At 41.1% G+C, this 19387-nt stretch overlaps 1 protein-coding gene across 8 annotated transcripts in view; it reads left to right on the top strand.

The window, feature by feature from the left end:
* The window catches only part of MSI2 (musashi RNA binding protein 2), a 481843-nt gene that overhangs the window by 164673 nt on the left and 297783 nt on the right, over positions 1 to 19387 (top strand). The gene's annotated exons all lie outside the window — the stretch shown is intronic.

Below are 19387 nucleotides of genomic sequence, written 5' to 3'. Positions count from 1 at the left end.
CTTTTGTCGGTATCTTTTTGAAAATATAGTACAAATTTTGAGGGCAAGGTAGTGATAGAAAAAGGTCAATAGTTCATGTATTATAACTCTAGGACACTTGATAGACTGCCATTGAGCAGAGACAAAAAAACATTCAATTTACTTTGTAAATGTTTAAATATCAAAACCATGGGATATCTAAAATAAAAAAAGTAATTTTTAGGACTAGAAGGACAGATCTAATTGTTTATCTCATCAGTTTATTTTCACCTTGGGTTTAAAATCAAATTCAATTTACCCACTGCTCTGTGTTTATTATGCAGCCTGTAAGCCGACCCTGCATTTTGCAAGCATTCTAATCTAAATGTTTCTGCTGTGATTAATCTTATCTTAGTCAGCCTGGCTCTATTTGGTACATTGCACACAAGAGCGAAGCTTGTCATCTCCCCTCCTACACTCCTCTCTGATTGGCTGAGGGGAGTTCAGTGTGAATCTGCTGAAATACAATCTGTGCTGTGTTCCCATGTGTTTACAAATCAAGCTGGATATGACAGTGCTGTTTCTAGGAGAAAAAAAGAGTCAGAGAGGAAATGAGATCAGGATTGGTTTCAGTCAGAAGCAGTAAAAAAAAAACCTGAAACAGTTTTCTCTTTATTTACTATATAAAATTTACTGAAATCAAGACGTGGACAGTGCAATACATATGTTATGTAAGTAGAACAAGTATTTATCTACTTATATATGTTATTTTTTTTCCTGGGATAGTATGATTGTCCCTACTACTTTAACCACTTGAGGACCACGGTGTTAACCCCCCCAGTGACCAGGACATTTATTACTAAAATGGCCACTGCAGCTTTAAGGCCAAGCTGCAGGGCCGAACAACTCAGCACATGAGTGATCCCCCTCCCCTTTTCTCCCCACCAACAAAGCTCTCTGTTGGTGGGGTCTGATCGCCCCCCAGGTGTTTGTTTTTTGGGGGGTAAATATTTATTTTATTACATTTTCAATAAAATGTACTTTTTTAAAAAAAAAATTTACATCACTCCCTCCCTCCCCCCGACAGTTAATCAGCATGATCAGCTGTCATAGGCTTCAGCCTATGACAGGCGATCACTGTTTTACCTGCCAGGGGGACAGCCGTGTCACATGGCTGTCCCCAGTACAGCGCTGCTGCAGATCGCAGCGCTGTATAAAGTACTTAGACCGCGGATTTGCCGTCTAACAGTCTCCCGAGCAGCGATCATCGCTGGGAGACTGAAGGCGGAGCAGACCACGCCTTCCAAGCAGGAGATGCGCGCACGATCTCCTGCTAGCCCCATAGACTGCCATTCACGCCAATCGGCATGGAGCGGTCCTGGGGCTGCTGCACTGCTCACGACAATTGGCGTGGAGCAGTCGGCAAGTAGTTAAAGGACAGATCCGTGAAAAAACAAAACCAGATCTACTTACCTGGGGCTTCCTCCAGCTTCTGGCAGCTGATGTCCCTAGCCACAACTCCGAGGTCCCCTCCGTTGCAGATGCCGACCTGCGCGATCTTGTGGCCACGTCACTCGCGGTCGTGCTCCAGTGGCTGGGAACGTTCCGCGCAGGCGCAGTAGTTCTGAGTCTGCGCAGAATGCTCCAGGCTGCGCGATGCAAGCGGCCTCAAGGTCGCTCGAGCATAGAAGATGCCAACATAGCGAGGTTTGCATCTGCAACAGAGGGGACACCGGAGCTGTGGCGAGGGACATATCGGCTGCCAGGGTCTGGAGGATGCCCTGGGTAAGTAGATCCTTTTTATTTTACTTTTTTTCTCAACCCTGTCCTTTAACCACTTGCCACAGTTCCACGCCAATTCGACTCGGCAGCAGCCCCAGGACCGCTCAACGCCAATTGGTGGGAAGTCCCGTGGGCGTTTTACAGGAGATCGCACGTATCTCCGCTTGAATGATGGAGCGGAGCTCTGTCATCAGTCTCCCAGCGGTGATTGCCGCTAGGAGACTGTTAGATGCTGTCTATTTACATTGTACAGTGCTGCACTGGAGCGATTGACCATCATAGGCTGATGCCTATGACAGCCGATCGTGATGATTGGCTGGTGGGAGGAGGGAGGGAGTAAAAAAATGAAAATTGTTTAAAATAAACAAAACGCAAACATGCCGGAAGGGATAAGAGCCGGTGGGCAGAAAACGAGGGGAGGGGGGGAGAGAATCACTTGTGTGTACTGAGTTGTACAGCCTTGCAGCGAGCCCTTAAAGCTGCAGTGGCCTGGGGGGGTGGGGGGTAAAGCCTGTGGTCCTTAAAGAGAAACTCTGACCAAGAATTGAACTTTATCCCAATCAGTAGCTGATACCCCCTTTTACATGAGACATCTATTCCTTTTCACATACAGATCAGGGGTATGGCTGATATTGTGGTGAAACCCCTCCCACAAAGAAATTCTGAGTATGTACTCTTGGCAGTTTCCTGTCTGTGAACCTTGCTGCATTGTGGGAAATAGCTGTTTAAAAATGTCTCCTGTGATAAATGTCAGAATGTAAATCAGGGAGAGGAAAAATTTTACAATGGGCAAACACTGACTAAATCATTTATACATAATTATTGTAAAAATGAAGCACTTTTTTTTTATTACATTATTTTCACTGGAGTTCCTCTTTAAGTGGTTAAGGTGGACAGCTTCTGTTTTGGAATTTTTTAAAAAATGCACCTATCAAGCTTTCCTCTCCAACTCTAAAAATGTTCACGGGTTATGTACATTTAAATGTATTTAACTACCTGAAGTGTTTGATCTTTATGTCCTGCTTCTAAACGACTGCACTGCTTAAAACTGTATTGATGTATTTTTTGATTGATGGTGACTTTTGTAATCACATAAAGATGCATATGTTTTAGTTTTTGCTTAATATTTTTTCATGGTATGTATGACAGGGGTTGTAATAAGTGTATTAATTGCCTGTCTATTTTATTTGCTACAATAAAAATCTTTCACCTGCCTCCAGAAGTGATTATCATGTTTAAATTCCAATACCATCTTTTTAGAATGTCCCTATAGAACTACAAGCCTAAGCAAGTCACTAAGCTTTTTTTTTTTTATACTTCTAAACATTTTTTTGCCTGATTTTGTTGCTGAATTTTAGTAATGGTTTTTTGTTGACATTCACCCCATTCCAATGTGTTTATAGACCGTTTTCTGATAGATCTGCTTAGATATGTGTGCTTGGACACATTGAACTGTAAAGACGTTCAAGGTTATTGGAGAGTAGCTGGAAAAGCAAACATAATCTTATCACCTTCAGGGCATAGATCAGGAAGACCTGTACAGTAACATGTATGTCATGATAAGTGAGCATTCTGTTAATGGCTGTAGAGAAATACATTAGCATCAGCTGCTGTCAGTGTCACCTGTCTTTATGAAGATTGCAAACAATCACCCATGGTTTTCAAACATGTCTGGTGGTCTCTTCTTTCATGTAGTGCTCACTTTATTCTTCTGCTGACTGTGTTCATACCATATCCATTAGAAAACAAATAGATTATGCAACGTGTCATGTAATGTCTCTGGATGGCTTTACAATATTAACTCCATGAAGCCAGCAGAATTAATGTGATTCCTTGTTCCTTATATTGGATTCCTTTCTTTCTTACTGTAGCTAACAAATCATATTTTTTAGTGTTCTCTATCTAGCAAAAATTGTGTGTTATCATCCGTAATCATCCCTGATTAGAGTTTATCATGAGCCCCGGGGCAATATTAGAAACTGGGAAAGCACTAATGTGGCTAGCAGCTACTGGAGTACTCTAAAGAGTAATGCTGCATGGGTATTGATAACACGACTACATAAATTGATTAATATGAGCAATATACCAGCATTAAAGCAGCAGGGTCAGCCATGCTATCTCGGGGGGAAAAAACCATATATAAGTAGTTAATTACTTGTTCTACTTTCGTAGCAGATGTATTGTACTGTCAACATTTTGATTTCAGTGAATTTTGTATAATGAATAAAGATAATTCTGTTCCTGGTATTTTCCATCTTGATATCCTCTGACTGAAGCCATTCCTGATGTCATTTCCTCCCTTACTTTTTATTTTCTCCTAGAAACTGCACTGCCATAGCTAGCTTGCTTTGTAAACACATGCGAGCACAGCATACATCAGATTTCAGCAGGTCACTGAACTGCCCTTAGCCAATCAGTGAGGAGCAGAAATGTGGGAGAGGTGATGACATTCTCCCTTCTGCAATAGCAAACATAGAGCCAGGCTGTGATGATTTGCTCAGCTGCCTGTGCAGGCAGGCAGCCCTTTGACCATTGTGTAGGTTTACATGCTGCAGGACTCTGGAAAGAAGAGCTTCTGTCAGTTTTGCAGCTTGTGCTTGCAGAGGAATTTGCATACGTTGTCATGCAAATTGCCTGGCCACATTCATTGGAGGCGTGTACTATAAGTACTATGTCTTTCCCACAATGCTTCGCTGGTCATAAGGATTTCGTCCTATGTAACACTCCTGGTGGGGTGTCAGCCTTGCTCTCTGTTTGAACATCAGCTTAGAGTAATTCCTGAATCTGCGCTAGGCAGATTTCCCTAGTGCAGTTAGGATTGTGTTATCTGTATTGCCTGTTCTGTCTTGTCTTGCCTGTTGCCATTGTCCTGTCCCAATGGTGGTAGACAGGAAATGGTTCTGATCTCTGTTCTTGGAGTATAGCTGGTGCAGCGGTTGCTACCAGCTATCTCTTCTGTTCTGTCTCCTGGGATCGCGCTAGCTACTTTTCGCTAGCGCTGGGGATCCTTCTGTTCTGTCTCCTGGGATCGCGCTAGCTACTTTTCGCTAGCGCTGGGGATCCTTCTGTTCTGTCTTCTGGGATCGCGCTGGCCACTTTTCGCTAGCGCTGGGGATCCTTCTGTTCTGCTACTCCGTACCTGGATCGCGCTAGCCACTTTTCGCTAGTGCTGTGGATCCTATCTCTCGCTTGTCCCTGTTTTCATGTGTCTGTCTTGTCTGCTACGCTTGCTGGAGGCTCGGTGAGGTAACCGTTAAGCAAGCGCTCGCGTCCTCTGTTTCATGTTTGTCTGTTAATGGTTAGTTAGGCGTGCTTGTCTCTATTGTGCTTATCACGTGGAGACCACGCATAACCGCGTGCACTGTTGCGAATGAGTGCGGTGTTCGCGGTTAGCTAGCGTTTGTTATTTTCCGTATCTCCTCATTGTTTTATTTGCTGTGCCTTTGCTACCCTTGTATTCTATTCTGATCTGCCTTGTGTCACGTCTGGCGATCGCACCTCTCGCGATCTCGTTCCTATTTCATATCTGCTGTTGTGTGTGCGCGGTCGTGGGGTGGCGACTGGATTGGCGCACACACATACAACCTGTCCCTTTGCTCATTTTCATTTGCAATCGCCTCTCTTGCGATTGCGTTCTGCGCTTCGTACAATTCCTGTCTGGCATTTGTGGAGGTACAGAGGATTGGTTCCTCTGCACTTCCCAGCGCCATCTGCCGACAGGAATTTCCCTCTACAGGTGCGTAGCACCTTTTGCTGGGTGCCTGCAATTACACGCTTGTGGAGGATTTCCGCCGTGTCAGCGCACGCGTTGTGCGCTGATCACGGAGAAAGTTCCACAATCATTACACAGGCTGACTAAGATAAGATTTATTACAACAAAAACATTTCTGAATAGATTGCAATGCAATGCAAAGGGTGCTTGCAATGCGGGGTAAGGTTGCAGGCTGCATATTAAACACAGAGCAGTGGAATTTAATTTTGCGACTGACTATCCCTCTTAAAGTATAAGGTTAAGCTTTAGCCTGAAACTATACAGAGAAAGTGTAAAACCTACTTTTTTTTGTAACAGGTTTTGTGTTACATAAGTTTTGATGTGCCTTTCGGTATCGGCAACAAATCTATAACATTCAGCTGAAAGATTCGATGAAGCCGATAAATGTTTTTTTACATTGTAATTTTACAGTAAGAAGTGGTCATTGCATCGCTAGGCTCTCTCTCCTCTCACCATCATCATCATTGAAATGCGCAGGTTGGGTGCAGGGGGGTGGGGGGGAGGGAAGGAGTTGAGACAAAATCCATTTTTTACCCGGTATAGCTTCAGGTAACACAAGAGAGCCATGGAGGTATTAGACTGGGAATCTCGTATGTATAGGCCACTTAGCTGTAATAAATATGTGCCTCAGCAATAAAAATATAAATTGATGTTGATAAGGTAAAATGGGAGGTAATTCTATATAACTTATAATCTATTATAGATTCTGTAGAGGTCATAAATGAACATATGGCACTGCAACCTCAAGAGTATTTATCCAGAATGCAATGTATGACACATACATCAGTAGTATATTCCCTAAAGCAGAACATTTAAATGCAATATATTTTCAATGTCAGCTATATTGGTTCTGGACTTTTTAACACCTTATTTTCCACATTAAAGGAACACTATCGATTAACATGTTTTTTTCCAACTGAGATAGGAATTGTTTGGGAAGTGCTGTTAAGTATGGGTGTATACATTTGACTGCTAATCTGTTTGTTTACTGTTATCAACTTCCTTTATCACTTTCCTGACGCTGATTCTGACGGGCCAGTGAACCTTGAGAGGAGGGGGATTCCCTCACACTACATCTATTAACCCTATGTGTGAGAGCAAGCTCTCACTACAGCTGCAGGTCTCTGAGAGCTCTGAGTCAGACTGCAGAGATTCACCTATGCAAATGAGACATTACAAATGTAGCTAAAATCTACACACAGTACAATGTACATTGTCATTTTACAACACTTGGTTTGCTAGTGTTCCTTTAACTGTTTTTCTCCTCTCTAGTGGCACTGCCTCAGTACAATATTGTTTGTATAGTATATGAATAGTTCCAAATAGAAAAAAAAACACTGGATTTCTCCACACCCTTTTCCACATTTTTGACTAGCTATAAAAAGTAATGCCGGTATTCCACATTAGTGAAGTAGCATTACCTTTGATCCTAAGTGGGAATTCATGAATGAGGAAGAGGAAAGAGAATATATGACAGCAGTGTCTAGACTGGAGCTATTAAATACAAGTTAGGCCCAGTGCACACCAAAAACCTCTAGCAGATCTGCAAAACGCTAGAGGTTTTTGAAGCAGATTTCAGAGCGATTCTAGGCATGTTTAGAGCCGTTTTCTAAACATGCCTAGCATTTTTTGGAGCGTTTTTGTGTAGCAGATTACAAATATTGTTACAGTAAAGCTGTTGCTGAACAGCTTCTTTAACAAAAACGCCTTGAAAACTGCTCTGATCTAGCGATTTTCAAAGCTGTTTTCCACTTTCCTATACTTTAACATTGAGGCAGAAATGTCTCAGAAATCTAAAAAATTGCTGCAGCCCCCGAGTTTGCGTTTGTGGAAAAAACGACCTGCTCTGGTGTGCACCATCCCATTCACTTTTATTAGCCAAGCGGTTTTCCCCCTGCAAGCGTTTTAAAAAACGCTTCAGAACCGCTCTGGGGTGCACCAGCCCTTAGTGGCTTAACTTCTTGCCGACCGCGTCACGCCAGTAGGCGTGGCCGCGGCGGCAGCCCCAGGACCGCCTAACGCCAATTGGCGTAAAGTCCTGGGGCTCTGTTTTGCAGGAGATCGCGCGCAGGCTGCGCGCGCATCTCCTGCTTGGGGGGCGGAGCTCCGCCCCGCCTTCAGTCTCCGAGCGGCTATTGCCGCTCGGGAGACCGGTAGACGGCGTGATCGCCGTCTATTTACTTTGTGCAGCGCTGCGATCAGCAGCAGCGCTGCACTGGGGACAGCCGTGTGACACGGCTGTCCCCATGGGGGACAAGAGAGCGATCGGCTCTCATAGGCAGAAGCCTATGACAGCCGATCGCCATATTTGGCCGGCTGTGGGGAGGGAGGGAGGGAGGGAGGGAAGGGAGTTAAAGAAACAGGGTTTTTTTAAAAAAAAAAAAAAACAATAATATTTATTAAAAAAAAAATAAACATGGGGGGAGCGATCAGACCCCACCAACAGAAAGCTCTGTTGGTGGGGAGAAAAGGGGGGGGGGAATCACTTGTGTGCTGAGTTATGCGGCCCTGCAGCTTGGCCTTAAAGCTGCAGTGGCCATTTTAGCTAAAAAATGCCTGGTCACTAGGGGGGTTTAGCCCTGCAGTCCTCAAGAGGTTAAACAGATGCTCTAAATTTCATAAAATGTATTTATGAAACTGCATCAAAGGATAGCATGTAAAGGCTTTAATCAAGGAATAACGCTTTTATTGCAAACTAGATATTGCTGAATTAATTTCAGTAGTAAATACACAGGCATGGGGCATGGGCAAAGACAGTGGCTTTAGTTATGTGTGAAAGATGTTTTCAGGCTAAAAGGTTGGCATGGTGACATCCCACCTAACAGCAAGCTGTGCACTCCCCCACTTAAGGGAAATCCCCTATTCGACTTAAGTTTGGAAGAATTAGAATTTTTTACTTGTCCTTCTCAGAAATTCATGAATGCAGCCCTACATTTATAAGCTATATACAAGTTCAATGTAGACCAGCGTTTCTGGGTGTGTTTCTGGCTTTCAGAGGCATAAAGCGATGATTTTCATCTTCATGAGTGATGCATCTAGAGAAATCACACTTGTTCACTTAAAGAGAATCTGTATTGTTAAAATCGCACAAAAGTAAACATACCAATGCGCTAGGGGACATCTCCTATTACCCTCTGTCACAATTTCGCCGCTCCTCGCCGCATTAAAAGTGGTTAAAAACAGTTTTAAAAAGTTTGTTTATAAACAAACAAAATGGCCACCAAAACAGGAAGCAGGTTGATGTACAGTATTTCCACACATAGAAAATACATCCATACACAAGCAGGCTGTATACACCCTTCCTTTTGAATCTCAAGAGATCATTTGTGTGTTTCTTTCCCCCTTCTGTTCTCATGCACTGAAGTTTCAGGCTGCTCTTTTCTTCCTGCAAACAGCTTTGCCCTTGTCTGTAATTACTCAGTATGTGAAAGCCCAGCCAGCTCAGAGGAAGATTTATCTAGCTTGTAAAAGATAAGAGAGAAGAGAGAAGCTGCTCTAATCTAAATAATACACAGGCAGTGTGCAGAGAGGGGCCTGGAAGTCCACCTTCATAGCAGAACCACAACACTGAAGAACTTGGCAGCCTTCCAGACACAGGCCGACAAGTCTGACAGGGGAAAGATACATTGATTTATTACAGAGACTGTTATAGTAGAAAGTGCTGCAGTAAGCTAGAACACATTAGAATAGCTTTTGGAACTTGTAGGATGATAAAAAACAGGATGCAATTTTTGTTACGGAGTCTCTTTAAAGCTGAATGATTGAAAATATCCTCTGTTTTAAGGAGGTAAATTTATGTTGTAGCATTGCTGTTTTTATTTTTTAATAAGAGAGCTTTTCTGCCTCTTTAACCCCATATAAACTTCTAGTGGTTCTGGGTTACCATAAGCTAACTGGGTACTCTAGTCTGTAGTCTTGGAAATGTCCCAGAGCTACTGCATGGATTATTTCTTGTTACCTTCATCTACCTACAGTTTACAGTTCTCTCCTTTCAGCCTTTCAGAAGCACCTCATGGTAAATCTAAGATTGCAAGAGATTCTTAGGGATATTTTATACTGAAAGGCAGTACTATTTTGTCTGCAATTTTGTGATGCATTCTTTCTCCAACTTTTCTGTTTTTTTTGTGTGTGTTTTGTTCTCTTAATACTTTGCGGTCAGACAAAATTGGATTGCAATCAGATAACCGTGGTATAATAATGTTCACACTTTTTTTTATAATTTTAAAGATATCCTTACATTTTGCGATTTGCATGCAATCTGAAATGGATTGCAGAACCTGTAACATCAAATATCAGCCTGAAAAATCACCAAGATGTTCTGCAGTTTCTGTCCTAATCCTAACTTTTTTGTTGTTGAAAGCAGTCGTAGAGAGGGCACACTGTATTGCCGAACACAGAATAAGCCCTAAATAGACTAACTGCTTTTTCTTTTTGCTTATGACCTAATACATATGTTGTTCCTTTTTATGTTGTGTTTGGCATAACGAGACAAAGGGAAAACATTCCAGACTAGTGTTCTAAAACAGCTGTTAATTTGCTGTTTTATCATTTTTGCTCCTGAAAATTTCTCATCAAGCTAAATACTTGTGTGATGGAAGCTTCCATTCTCTGATTGTGCCTTAGGTCCCTCACAGTCAAGCACTCAGCAATACTGAACAGGTGCTTCATTATTCTGATGCTATTATATAATAATACAATGACAACCTCCATTAGACAAGTATTGTAGAAATATTTTGTTTTTTCTACTAATCGGATTTTCCCATTTTTTTCTTGAAGTGTAGTGCTGGAGAATGCAGGAGATTTCTTGATTCATTCTTGCTGCCTGTACGAGGATATTCAGCAAAATACAAAATAAATGTTTTGTCACATCATCGTTAATTTATAACTATTTTGTGTTACTTATCAGGAATTGTAATATGCTTTCAAAGTAATTTTGTATAAATCCTGAAAGGCTGCATTACATGAATCTGGCTGTTCTCCTTGCTGCTGATAGTGGTCTTGTCTGCCACTGGGCTATATAAAGTCCGCAGGGCTAGAAAAAGGCCACAGGCTAAATGACATGTTTCCTTGTAATTCCAGACAATACATTGTACGGTTAGAAGGCTACCCTGGGAAGTTAAGTGTCTTGATGGTCTTGATAGGATATTAACATATTTTGATTTTAATACAACCAGTTGTGTGTTTTTCTGTATTTTAGGAGATTTTCTTTTTCTGTTGGTTGAGCACTATTTTTGCTTCTTCAAACAGTGTAGTTATGTATGCATTGTATGTTGGCCTTGTATGTGTTCACAGAGTATAAATTCAATAATGGAGCTTTTAGAGCGGATAAGATCAAAGCAATCTCCTTAGCATATGCTAGAGGCCTGACTCAGTATTTGACTTGCTAATTCTTTCCTAGGGCACGGAAATAATAGTGTTCATTTTGTTCTTACCGTAACATACAACAAGGGTGAAAAAAATCCCATTTTAAGTCTGTTTAAATCCTTTTTGCCCCCCCCCCTCCAAGAAAAAAACCAACACATTTGGTCACTGATAGACTTACAGATGTACTTTTTTACTGGGTGAAATTGGCATTATTTTATTTTTAATATAGGCTATCTATAGACTAGCTTCACTTCATATCTGTGGGAAGTAACCATCAGGCTGATGATAGTTTTGTGCATGGTTTCAAATTCATGAATATACCTAATCTGTTAAAAGTCACATCTGTAAAGTGCTAAGGTTAAAAAAAATGTACCTTTAGGAGGCATATTTACTACATTTGTCCCCTTAATACATACCGCCCCAAGTGTTACTGACAATAGTGCAACTTTTTAGTGCAAATTACTTTCTTTTAAACACACAGCATGGCTGCTTAACAAAAATCTGAACAACGGTTCTACCAACATTCTTGATTATTACTTCTGTTTCCAGATAAGCTGTTAAATTCCCTTTAGTTTTAATCCAACATGAATCAGATATTTTGTGGCTTTCCAGTTTTTGAGCATGCAAATTCTGTAGGTAAGCATGTATAAAACTGGAAAAGATTAGACACTACAATGATAATATTTAGGAACTTGCAAAAAGGCCTTTTTCTTTTCTACTGATTGTACTTATACTGTTGGTTAAACATTAGTTATGCTTGACTTTTACTGGGCACGCACCGCTAGATAGATACCAAGGACATCTTAAAGTGCCTGCATCATGACCTAACATTTTTAAAGAAATACTGTAGGAGGGTCGGGGGAAAAGGAGTTGAACTTACCCGGGGCTTCTAATGGCCCCCCGCAGACACCCTGTGCCTGCGCAGCCACTCACCGATGCTTCAGCCCCGCCTCTGGTTCACTTCTGGAATTTCAGACTTAGAAGTCTGAAAACCACTGTGCCCGCTGATGTCACCAGTAGCGCACAGCGCAGGCCCAGTATGGTCTGTGCCTGCGCAGTACGCTCCTGGTGACATCAGCGGGAGTGAGGACACGGCAACACAGGCACAGTGGTTTTCAAACTTTAAAGTCTGAAATTCCAGAAGTGAGGCGGAGCCGGAGCATCAGTGAGTGGCTGCGTGGGCACATAATGTCTGTGGGGGATCATTAGAAGCCCTGGGTAAGTTCAACTCATTTTCCCCCGACCCCCTACAGTATTCCTTTAACAACCTGATGTCTAAGAACATAACCCAAAGCTGGAAAGAGTATTTATTTACAAAATCAATTCTGTGTTGGTTTTAATCTTCTCCTGACTGCTTTGAAGGTAATATCTCTGATAAATTTAGCTGATAAGCATTACAATCTAGTTTCAGGGTTGTCTTTTATCTTTATCTTCATTTTAAACAGTATTGAAAGGAACTGTTTTGTGGGCTTTTATTGCTGTTTGTGTCCCCATCAGAAAGAATTGGGCACATTTCCTGTCCTGGGCACCTCCATTGAGCTTTGTGACTTTAATTTGATGACTAGATGTATTGGAGATAGGAAATTAAGGACAATAATGCGTATTAGTCTTGGATTCTAACCATTTTACACTGCTTTCTATCATTTCTCCATTCCTGTGTAAACAGTAAGGGCCTGTTTCCACTACATGCAGATTCTGCATGCAGAAAACTGACTCCAATGAATGCCTATGGGAAATCTGCATCAGAAAAATCACGTTCAGTGGAAACAGGCCCATAGACATTAATTGGAGTCAGTTTTCTGCATGCAGAATCTGCGTGTAGTGGAAACAGGCCCTAAGAAAAGGAAATTTTCACTGATGGGAACACAAGGATGCAATAAACTGGTTATGTAAAGATAAATGCAGTGTGCAGTACATTTTTTTTTAATTGCAGAGACTCTTATCACACTATTGGGAATGGAGTACAACAAGTACAAAGGCAACTATATCTCGTGATCACTGTCACAGGCTGGCTGGGAGAGGGGAGGGTAGGTAAAAGAAATAATTAAATAGACGCATTTATTTAAAAAATAAGCAAATAAATATTTATTTAAAAATTAACAAACACACCAGCACCAATCAGAGAGCCCACCCAACAGAAAGCTCAGTTGGTGGGCAGAAAAGGGGAGGAATCGCTTGTTTGCAGAGTTGTATGGCCACTGCAGCGAGGCCTTAAAGCTGCGGTGGCCTAAATTGAAACTAGGGTCACTAGGGGGTGTAAGCCTACGGCCCTCAAGAGGTTAAAAGGCAATAAATATGGCATCCTCCTTATTCCTCTCACTTCAGGGCCCATATGCAATTAACTTTTTCTTCTGAGTTTTCTCCTAGGTGATATATTTGGACTTTGTCAGTAAAACGCCTTTTAAACCACCAGCAAGCAAACAAATAATCAAAATAATTTTGATATAACTTTTTTACGTACTTTTAGGTGCATTTTCCATTGCAAAATGCTGAAAAGTTATTTTAACCACTTAACAACCTGCTAACGCTGATAGGCGGCGGCTGGTCGTTTGTGGTTTTACATGGGGCCGTTGCATGTCAGTTCACGGAGGGTGTCTCCGTGAACAGCCTGCGAGCCTCCGATCGCGGCTCGCAGGCTAATTGTAAACACGCGGGGAAGAAATCCCCGCTGTTTACATCAATACGGCGCTGCAGCGCCATAAAGGAGATCGGCGATTCCCGGCCTCTGATTGGCCAGGGATCGCCGCCGTGTGATAGACTGAAGCCTATCAGAGGCGGCGCAGGATGCCTTTAAAGGGAACCTAAACTGAGAAAGATCTGGATTTTTCCTTTTAAAATAATGCCAGTTGCCTGTTTCTAATACGTTTAGCCACAGCCCCTTAACAAGCATGCAGATCAGGTTCTCTGACTGAAGTCAGACTGGATTGGCTGCAGCCAAAGAGATTAGCAGGATGCCAGGCAACTGGTATTGTTTAAAAGGAAATATCCATATCTCTCTCAGTTAAGGTTCCTTTTAAAGAGACACTGAAGTGGGGAAAAAAATATGATATAGTGAATTGGTTGTGTACTATGAATAATTACTAGAAGATTAGCAGCAAAGAAAATATTCTCATATTTTTATTTTCAGGTATATAGTGTGTTTTCTAACATTGCATCATTCTCTAATATGTGCAGATTACACAACACTCAGCATTCAAAATGATTCTTTCAGAGCAGTCCGTGAACTAATGACCTCTCCTCTGGCAGAGAAAAAGTAAATAGTTAAGGAACAGTTGAGATAATAAAAGTCAGAAAACAGCCCTCTCCACGACTTTGAAAGTCGTAGAGATTAATGGCTTTTTTGCATAGAGATAACTGGAGTTTCTTAACTCTTCCTGTACTGGAAACAATTAGACTGATGTATCTGATCTTAATGGTTTATTTCTTAGCTGTACTACACATCCAAATCATAATATCATAATTTTTTTTCGCTTCAGTGTCTCTTTAAGTGCATTTGTGTTTGCACATCCATTCAGTGAAATTGAATGGGATCTTCAAACACAGTACAAAAAGACCTTTAGAAAAATGCACAGGAAAAAAAGTGTACTTTAGTATGCATTTTGTAGTGTAAAAGAGCGCTAATGTGAAAGATGCTATCTCTGATATTCTTTTAAAATCTGTCTAGTTTTTGTCCTGATCAGCAGATAGTATGTGGATCACATGTTCTTATTCACCTGACTGCATGCTTGTTGCAGATGTATAACCCAGAAGTTGCTCACTGTTGGGGCTGGTTCAGAAGAACGGCTGCCAGCGATTGTCCCCGGTGTCTAATGCTCAGGATCCACCGTTGTAATTGAGAGAAATTAGACCGTTTATCTCATAACGTTTACCATCATTTGGTCAAGTGCCGCGGTCAATCGAGTTTTCCCAGACACTTTATGCAGCATCTCTGAGCCTATTGCAGTTGCGTTGAACTCCCCTAGGGCTCAAAATGCAAAATGACGACAAATCCTTGGTGGTAGCAGGAAAGCAAGATAAAATGTGCTGCCGAACCGGCCCTTAGTGGCAGACAGTGGGTACTTTCTAAAAGGGGATAAAGGTGGTCACTTTCATATTCTTTTCAATATGGGTTTATTCTTATTACTTTTTTAAGCTTTCCATCAATTTTTAAAAACACGTCAAGCACAAGACTGTGAGGTATTTTCCCGTTATTTACAGTATATTCTGTATTTATATTAAAACAGGGAACACCAAGAGCCCCAATAGTGTAATACGTACTGGATAAGGTGGCAGTAAATTCATATTGCTAGATACTCACAAGTCAGGGACACCAGCAGGCAACCACTGTAAAGGCAGGTGGGGAGATTGTCCTGACCCCACTCAGGATTAAGAAGTCACTCTCTGTAGACAGGAAAAAAGGGTAGCAACCCTCCACCAAGGGTGGACTCGAAATTGTATACAATGAACAGAGGCGCCAAAAGTATAAAATTAGATTAAATGAGCTTAAAAACCAACTCAAATAGCAAAAATGAAGGGGGAAGTGGTGGTCTTACCTCCCTCAAGCAGACACGACAACTACTGCGATTCAGACAGTCAAACACATATATTAGAAACTCCCCAAAAAATTTTGCAACGCGTTTCGCAGGCTCAATCCTGTCTGAGTACACAGAGGTGCTTAACTTGAATCCTTGTGCAGATCGTGTGATACTCCTCCCTGTATTGCCTGATGAAGCGGGATTGAGCCTGCGAAATGCGTTGCAAAATTTTGGGGAGTTTCTAATAAATATGTTTGACTGTCTGAATCGCAGTCGTTGTCGTGTCTGCTTGAGAAAAGGTAAGACCACCACTTCCTCCTTCATTTTTGCTATTTGAGTTAGTTTTTAAGCTCATTGAATCTAATTTTATACTTTGATCGCCTCTGTTCCTTGTATACAATTATGTATTTATTTGTTCCTGGCATCTTTGGTGTGACCTTACAGATGGCATTGTCATGTCAACTTTCTCTTTTGGGGAGCTCACAATCTAATCTTTACCATTTTCATTGTCTACATTGTCTACTATCTATATTATAGTATAAAACCAATTATGAGTCAATCCCCACACAAACCATGATCCCCACCTCTGCACAGTGACATATTTTCTACAGACCTTTATCACCCTATTTATTTGTATCTTAGATTAGCTTGTCATGTGCAAGTCTGGGCTGTTGCTTTTAATATTTTGCAGTGTGTTAAGAAAATAGAATATTATGAATCACAAACCCAGGATTCCTACATTAGGCTTCAAGGTATGAGTTTTATAAATGCAATAAGTAGAAAATTTAAAGCTGTACACAAGTTTTTCTTCTAACTAAAATACTGGCTGTGTAATAGATCGGCGTATAAACTGGCTTTCATTATAATGTAAAAATTCATGATACACCAGTGTGGTGGCCTATGAGTTCTTTTCATCACCCAGAATAAAGAACCACAAGTGATTACCATGGAGCATAGCACTGGTAGTCTGGTCAGACCCACCTAATGCTGGCCACTAACGGTCCAATTTCTAGCGAAAAATCGTTTGAGCGATCAGAAATTCTGATCGGACGAAAAATCGTTCACTACACCATCAACTAACCGATCATTGCTTCCTATCTATCACGACCAACAAGAAAATCCAAATTTTCGTTCGACGAAAATTCATTCGGACGACATTTTTTTCACTCGTTCATAATCGATTGTGTCCACCAATGGAGATTATTTACAACCAATCCGATCAGAATTTCTGATCGCTCGAACGATTTTTCGCTTGGACCGTTAGTGGCCAGCTTAAGCTTTCTTCGAGGTCCAGCTTGGGCAGTCTAATCATGTTAAACTTCCTTCTGGCTGTAGTTGTACGAAGCATACTTGACATACTGGATTATATGCATTTTCCACTCATGCCTATAACATCGCCACCAGCCAATGTTGAACTTCAAGTGAGTCTTGAGCGGAAATGTAAGGTAGTTCAGGTTAACAGACATTCAGTAAATGTGTTTTAGTAGTAGCTGACGATTTTACCTTACGTTTCTGACATTATAATAATTGAAGTGGCATTTGAAGATATAACTACTTTTTAACTTTGGTGTACAGCAGTGATATTTCTTCTGGATTTTGTTTTATTTTAATATAGCAACTTTCACACTGACGGTCATACTATCCATCTTTCATGTATGAGTCTTTTTGGAGTTGTTTGTGACGATTGACATTTTAAGGCTTTTATCTTTCAGCTGGTTACAATTCAAAGTGCTGCCTCCCAGACACCTGTGGAATATAATAACTTGCACTCCTAGTGGAGTTAGCATGGTCTTTGTGTTGCTGGAGATCAACCAAGCGAGAGATTGAAGTTGCAATGAGAGATAAAAGCTTTTTAAAAGGGATGTAGGTGTCGGTACATTAAAGAGGGACTGTTAAACCACAGCACGTATAAATGGGTATATTAAACTGCTGAAAATGAAAAGAACTGTGCGGTTTCCAGCATGCAAACTACATTCTCTGTACAGTTAGGCAGTTGCAAAGGTAATTGTTATACGCAAACCACAGTAACCCATAGCAACCCATAGCAACTCTAACTAACCCCTGCCCCTCATAGTTTCATTTCCTTGGTAGCCATGGATTCTCTACTTCCAGAAATAGTGAGAACTCCATTGTTGCCTTCTGTTGTCTGTTTTGTCTAAAATATAGAATGCAGCTGAAATGCATTAAACAATTCAGATACAAAGGGACTTTGAAAGCGTTTTAAAAAAAAAAAAGTAAAATATTCCTTTAAAATAATCTCCTACTGTCTTACAAGTAGTGTGGAATAAGAAAAAGTTTTGCAAGTTGCTTTTGTGGATGAACTATAGTGATCCATTTTATTTTTTACTGTCCAAAACAGCAACACACGGCCCATTTTTATTCTTATGGCTGAGTGCTGTCACCCTGCAGTGCCTCAATTTCTTCAGCTGTTAAAAGTATGGATGCTTTTTTTATCGCCAAAACGTATAGTCCTCTGTTTTTAGTGCATGTAGGGATGGATTCAAAAAACCTGTCTGGTGCCTTGTATGATTGTTTTAACTGATATATCAGCAGGTAAACCATAAATGCAAGGGCACCAGGGGGCACATAAACTATTTGGGAGGATAAGGCTGGCGGTGGCAAGGGGGCATCACAAGACTGATTCTCAAAATATTTCATGCTGAAATCAATTAGGAATCGGCCTGAAGTGTATGAGCAGCGAACAGACCTCTCATCCATCAGATTTTATCAGAGAGTGATCTGTCTCTTGGTCAAATCTGCCCATCTATGCTATATGTATGGGAAACTTAAGGCTGCTAAGCAGGTCAGCTCCGTGTACTGCAGCACACACCAAGCAGTGCTTAGTTCTAACACACTGGATCACATCTGACATTATCATTACGTTGTGTTTTTAATCTGCTGTGTGGTTTTCTGGGGTACTTGCCAGTTATAAGTATACAGGCTGTCCAAACTACTGCAATGTTTTTGCATTTACTGATTTGTGTGGTATACATCTGCAATGCACAAAGCTTTGTGCATTGGACATAAACCATTTTTGCATTATCAGTGTTTTATTACCTACTTTACTGGGGTTGCAAAACTGTCTTCCTAAAAAATTATGCACACCACTGCGATCCAATGTTATCCTAACCTTTTATCAGGCCTGCTGCACCTCTATTAAAGCCCTACATGCACACTTTTCAATGTGTATAAACACAGTTTCAACAGGGCACTTTCCACTTAGGAATGTTGTCCACACAGAGTAGGTGTAAAAACATCCAAATATTCAAAACAGTCCAGATCTCCTATGGGGTATGCAGCATATGCTTCATGTAGTAGAAAAGATAAAAAAATGTGTACACCACATTGGATAACAGTGTAGGGGGAGCAAATGCGGGAGCCTACTGTTGATACAACTGAGGCTAGCGTCTCCATTGTCCAACCCATCCTTTGGATGTATGTGACGTTTGATTCTCATGATACGTCCACCACAGAGAGATCTCTAGCATTCTACATGAATTTCCCCACTTTTGTTTCAAACAATCCCAGATAAATACACTCCTACTACTCAGTGTATCTGCAGAGAATGAGGCTACTGTCAAACTATTCTAGCACACTACTGTTAATACTGAATAGTACAATCATTTTTAAAATTTTACATATTGGTGACAAAATTAAGCCTATTGTTCTCTTGACCATAATTCATCTGAGTTTACCAGGCTTGAGCTCTTTAGCATGCCGGATTGAAATGTAAGAGAACCCAGGTGCATAGATTGCTACAGAAGTTATGAAATGAAAATAAAGGTCTTGGTATGGGTGCTGGAAGTCATTTACTTGAGACACTGTGAGCACATTTTTATTCATCTGTAAAAGGAAAGGAGCTACTGCCGTGTGATCATCTCATTTTGGTTTAATGCTCACAGTTGGTAGGGGGTTATTTCTGCGGATTCGGTCCATTGACATTACTGTGTGACTTTGTCACTGAGCAGTGCTTTGTGCGTTTGCTTACTCTGCTGTA

Source organism: Hyperolius riggenbachi, chromosome 2 (assembly GCF_040937935.1).
Source record: "Hyperolius riggenbachi isolate aHypRig1 chromosome 2, aHypRig1.pri, whole genome shotgun sequence".
NCBI classification, from domain to species: Eukaryota; Metazoa; Chordata; class Amphibia; order Anura; family Hyperoliidae; genus Hyperolius; species Hyperolius riggenbachi.
Note: the sequence above shows the minus strand (reverse complement) of the source record. Positions and strands in the feature narration are given on the sequence as shown.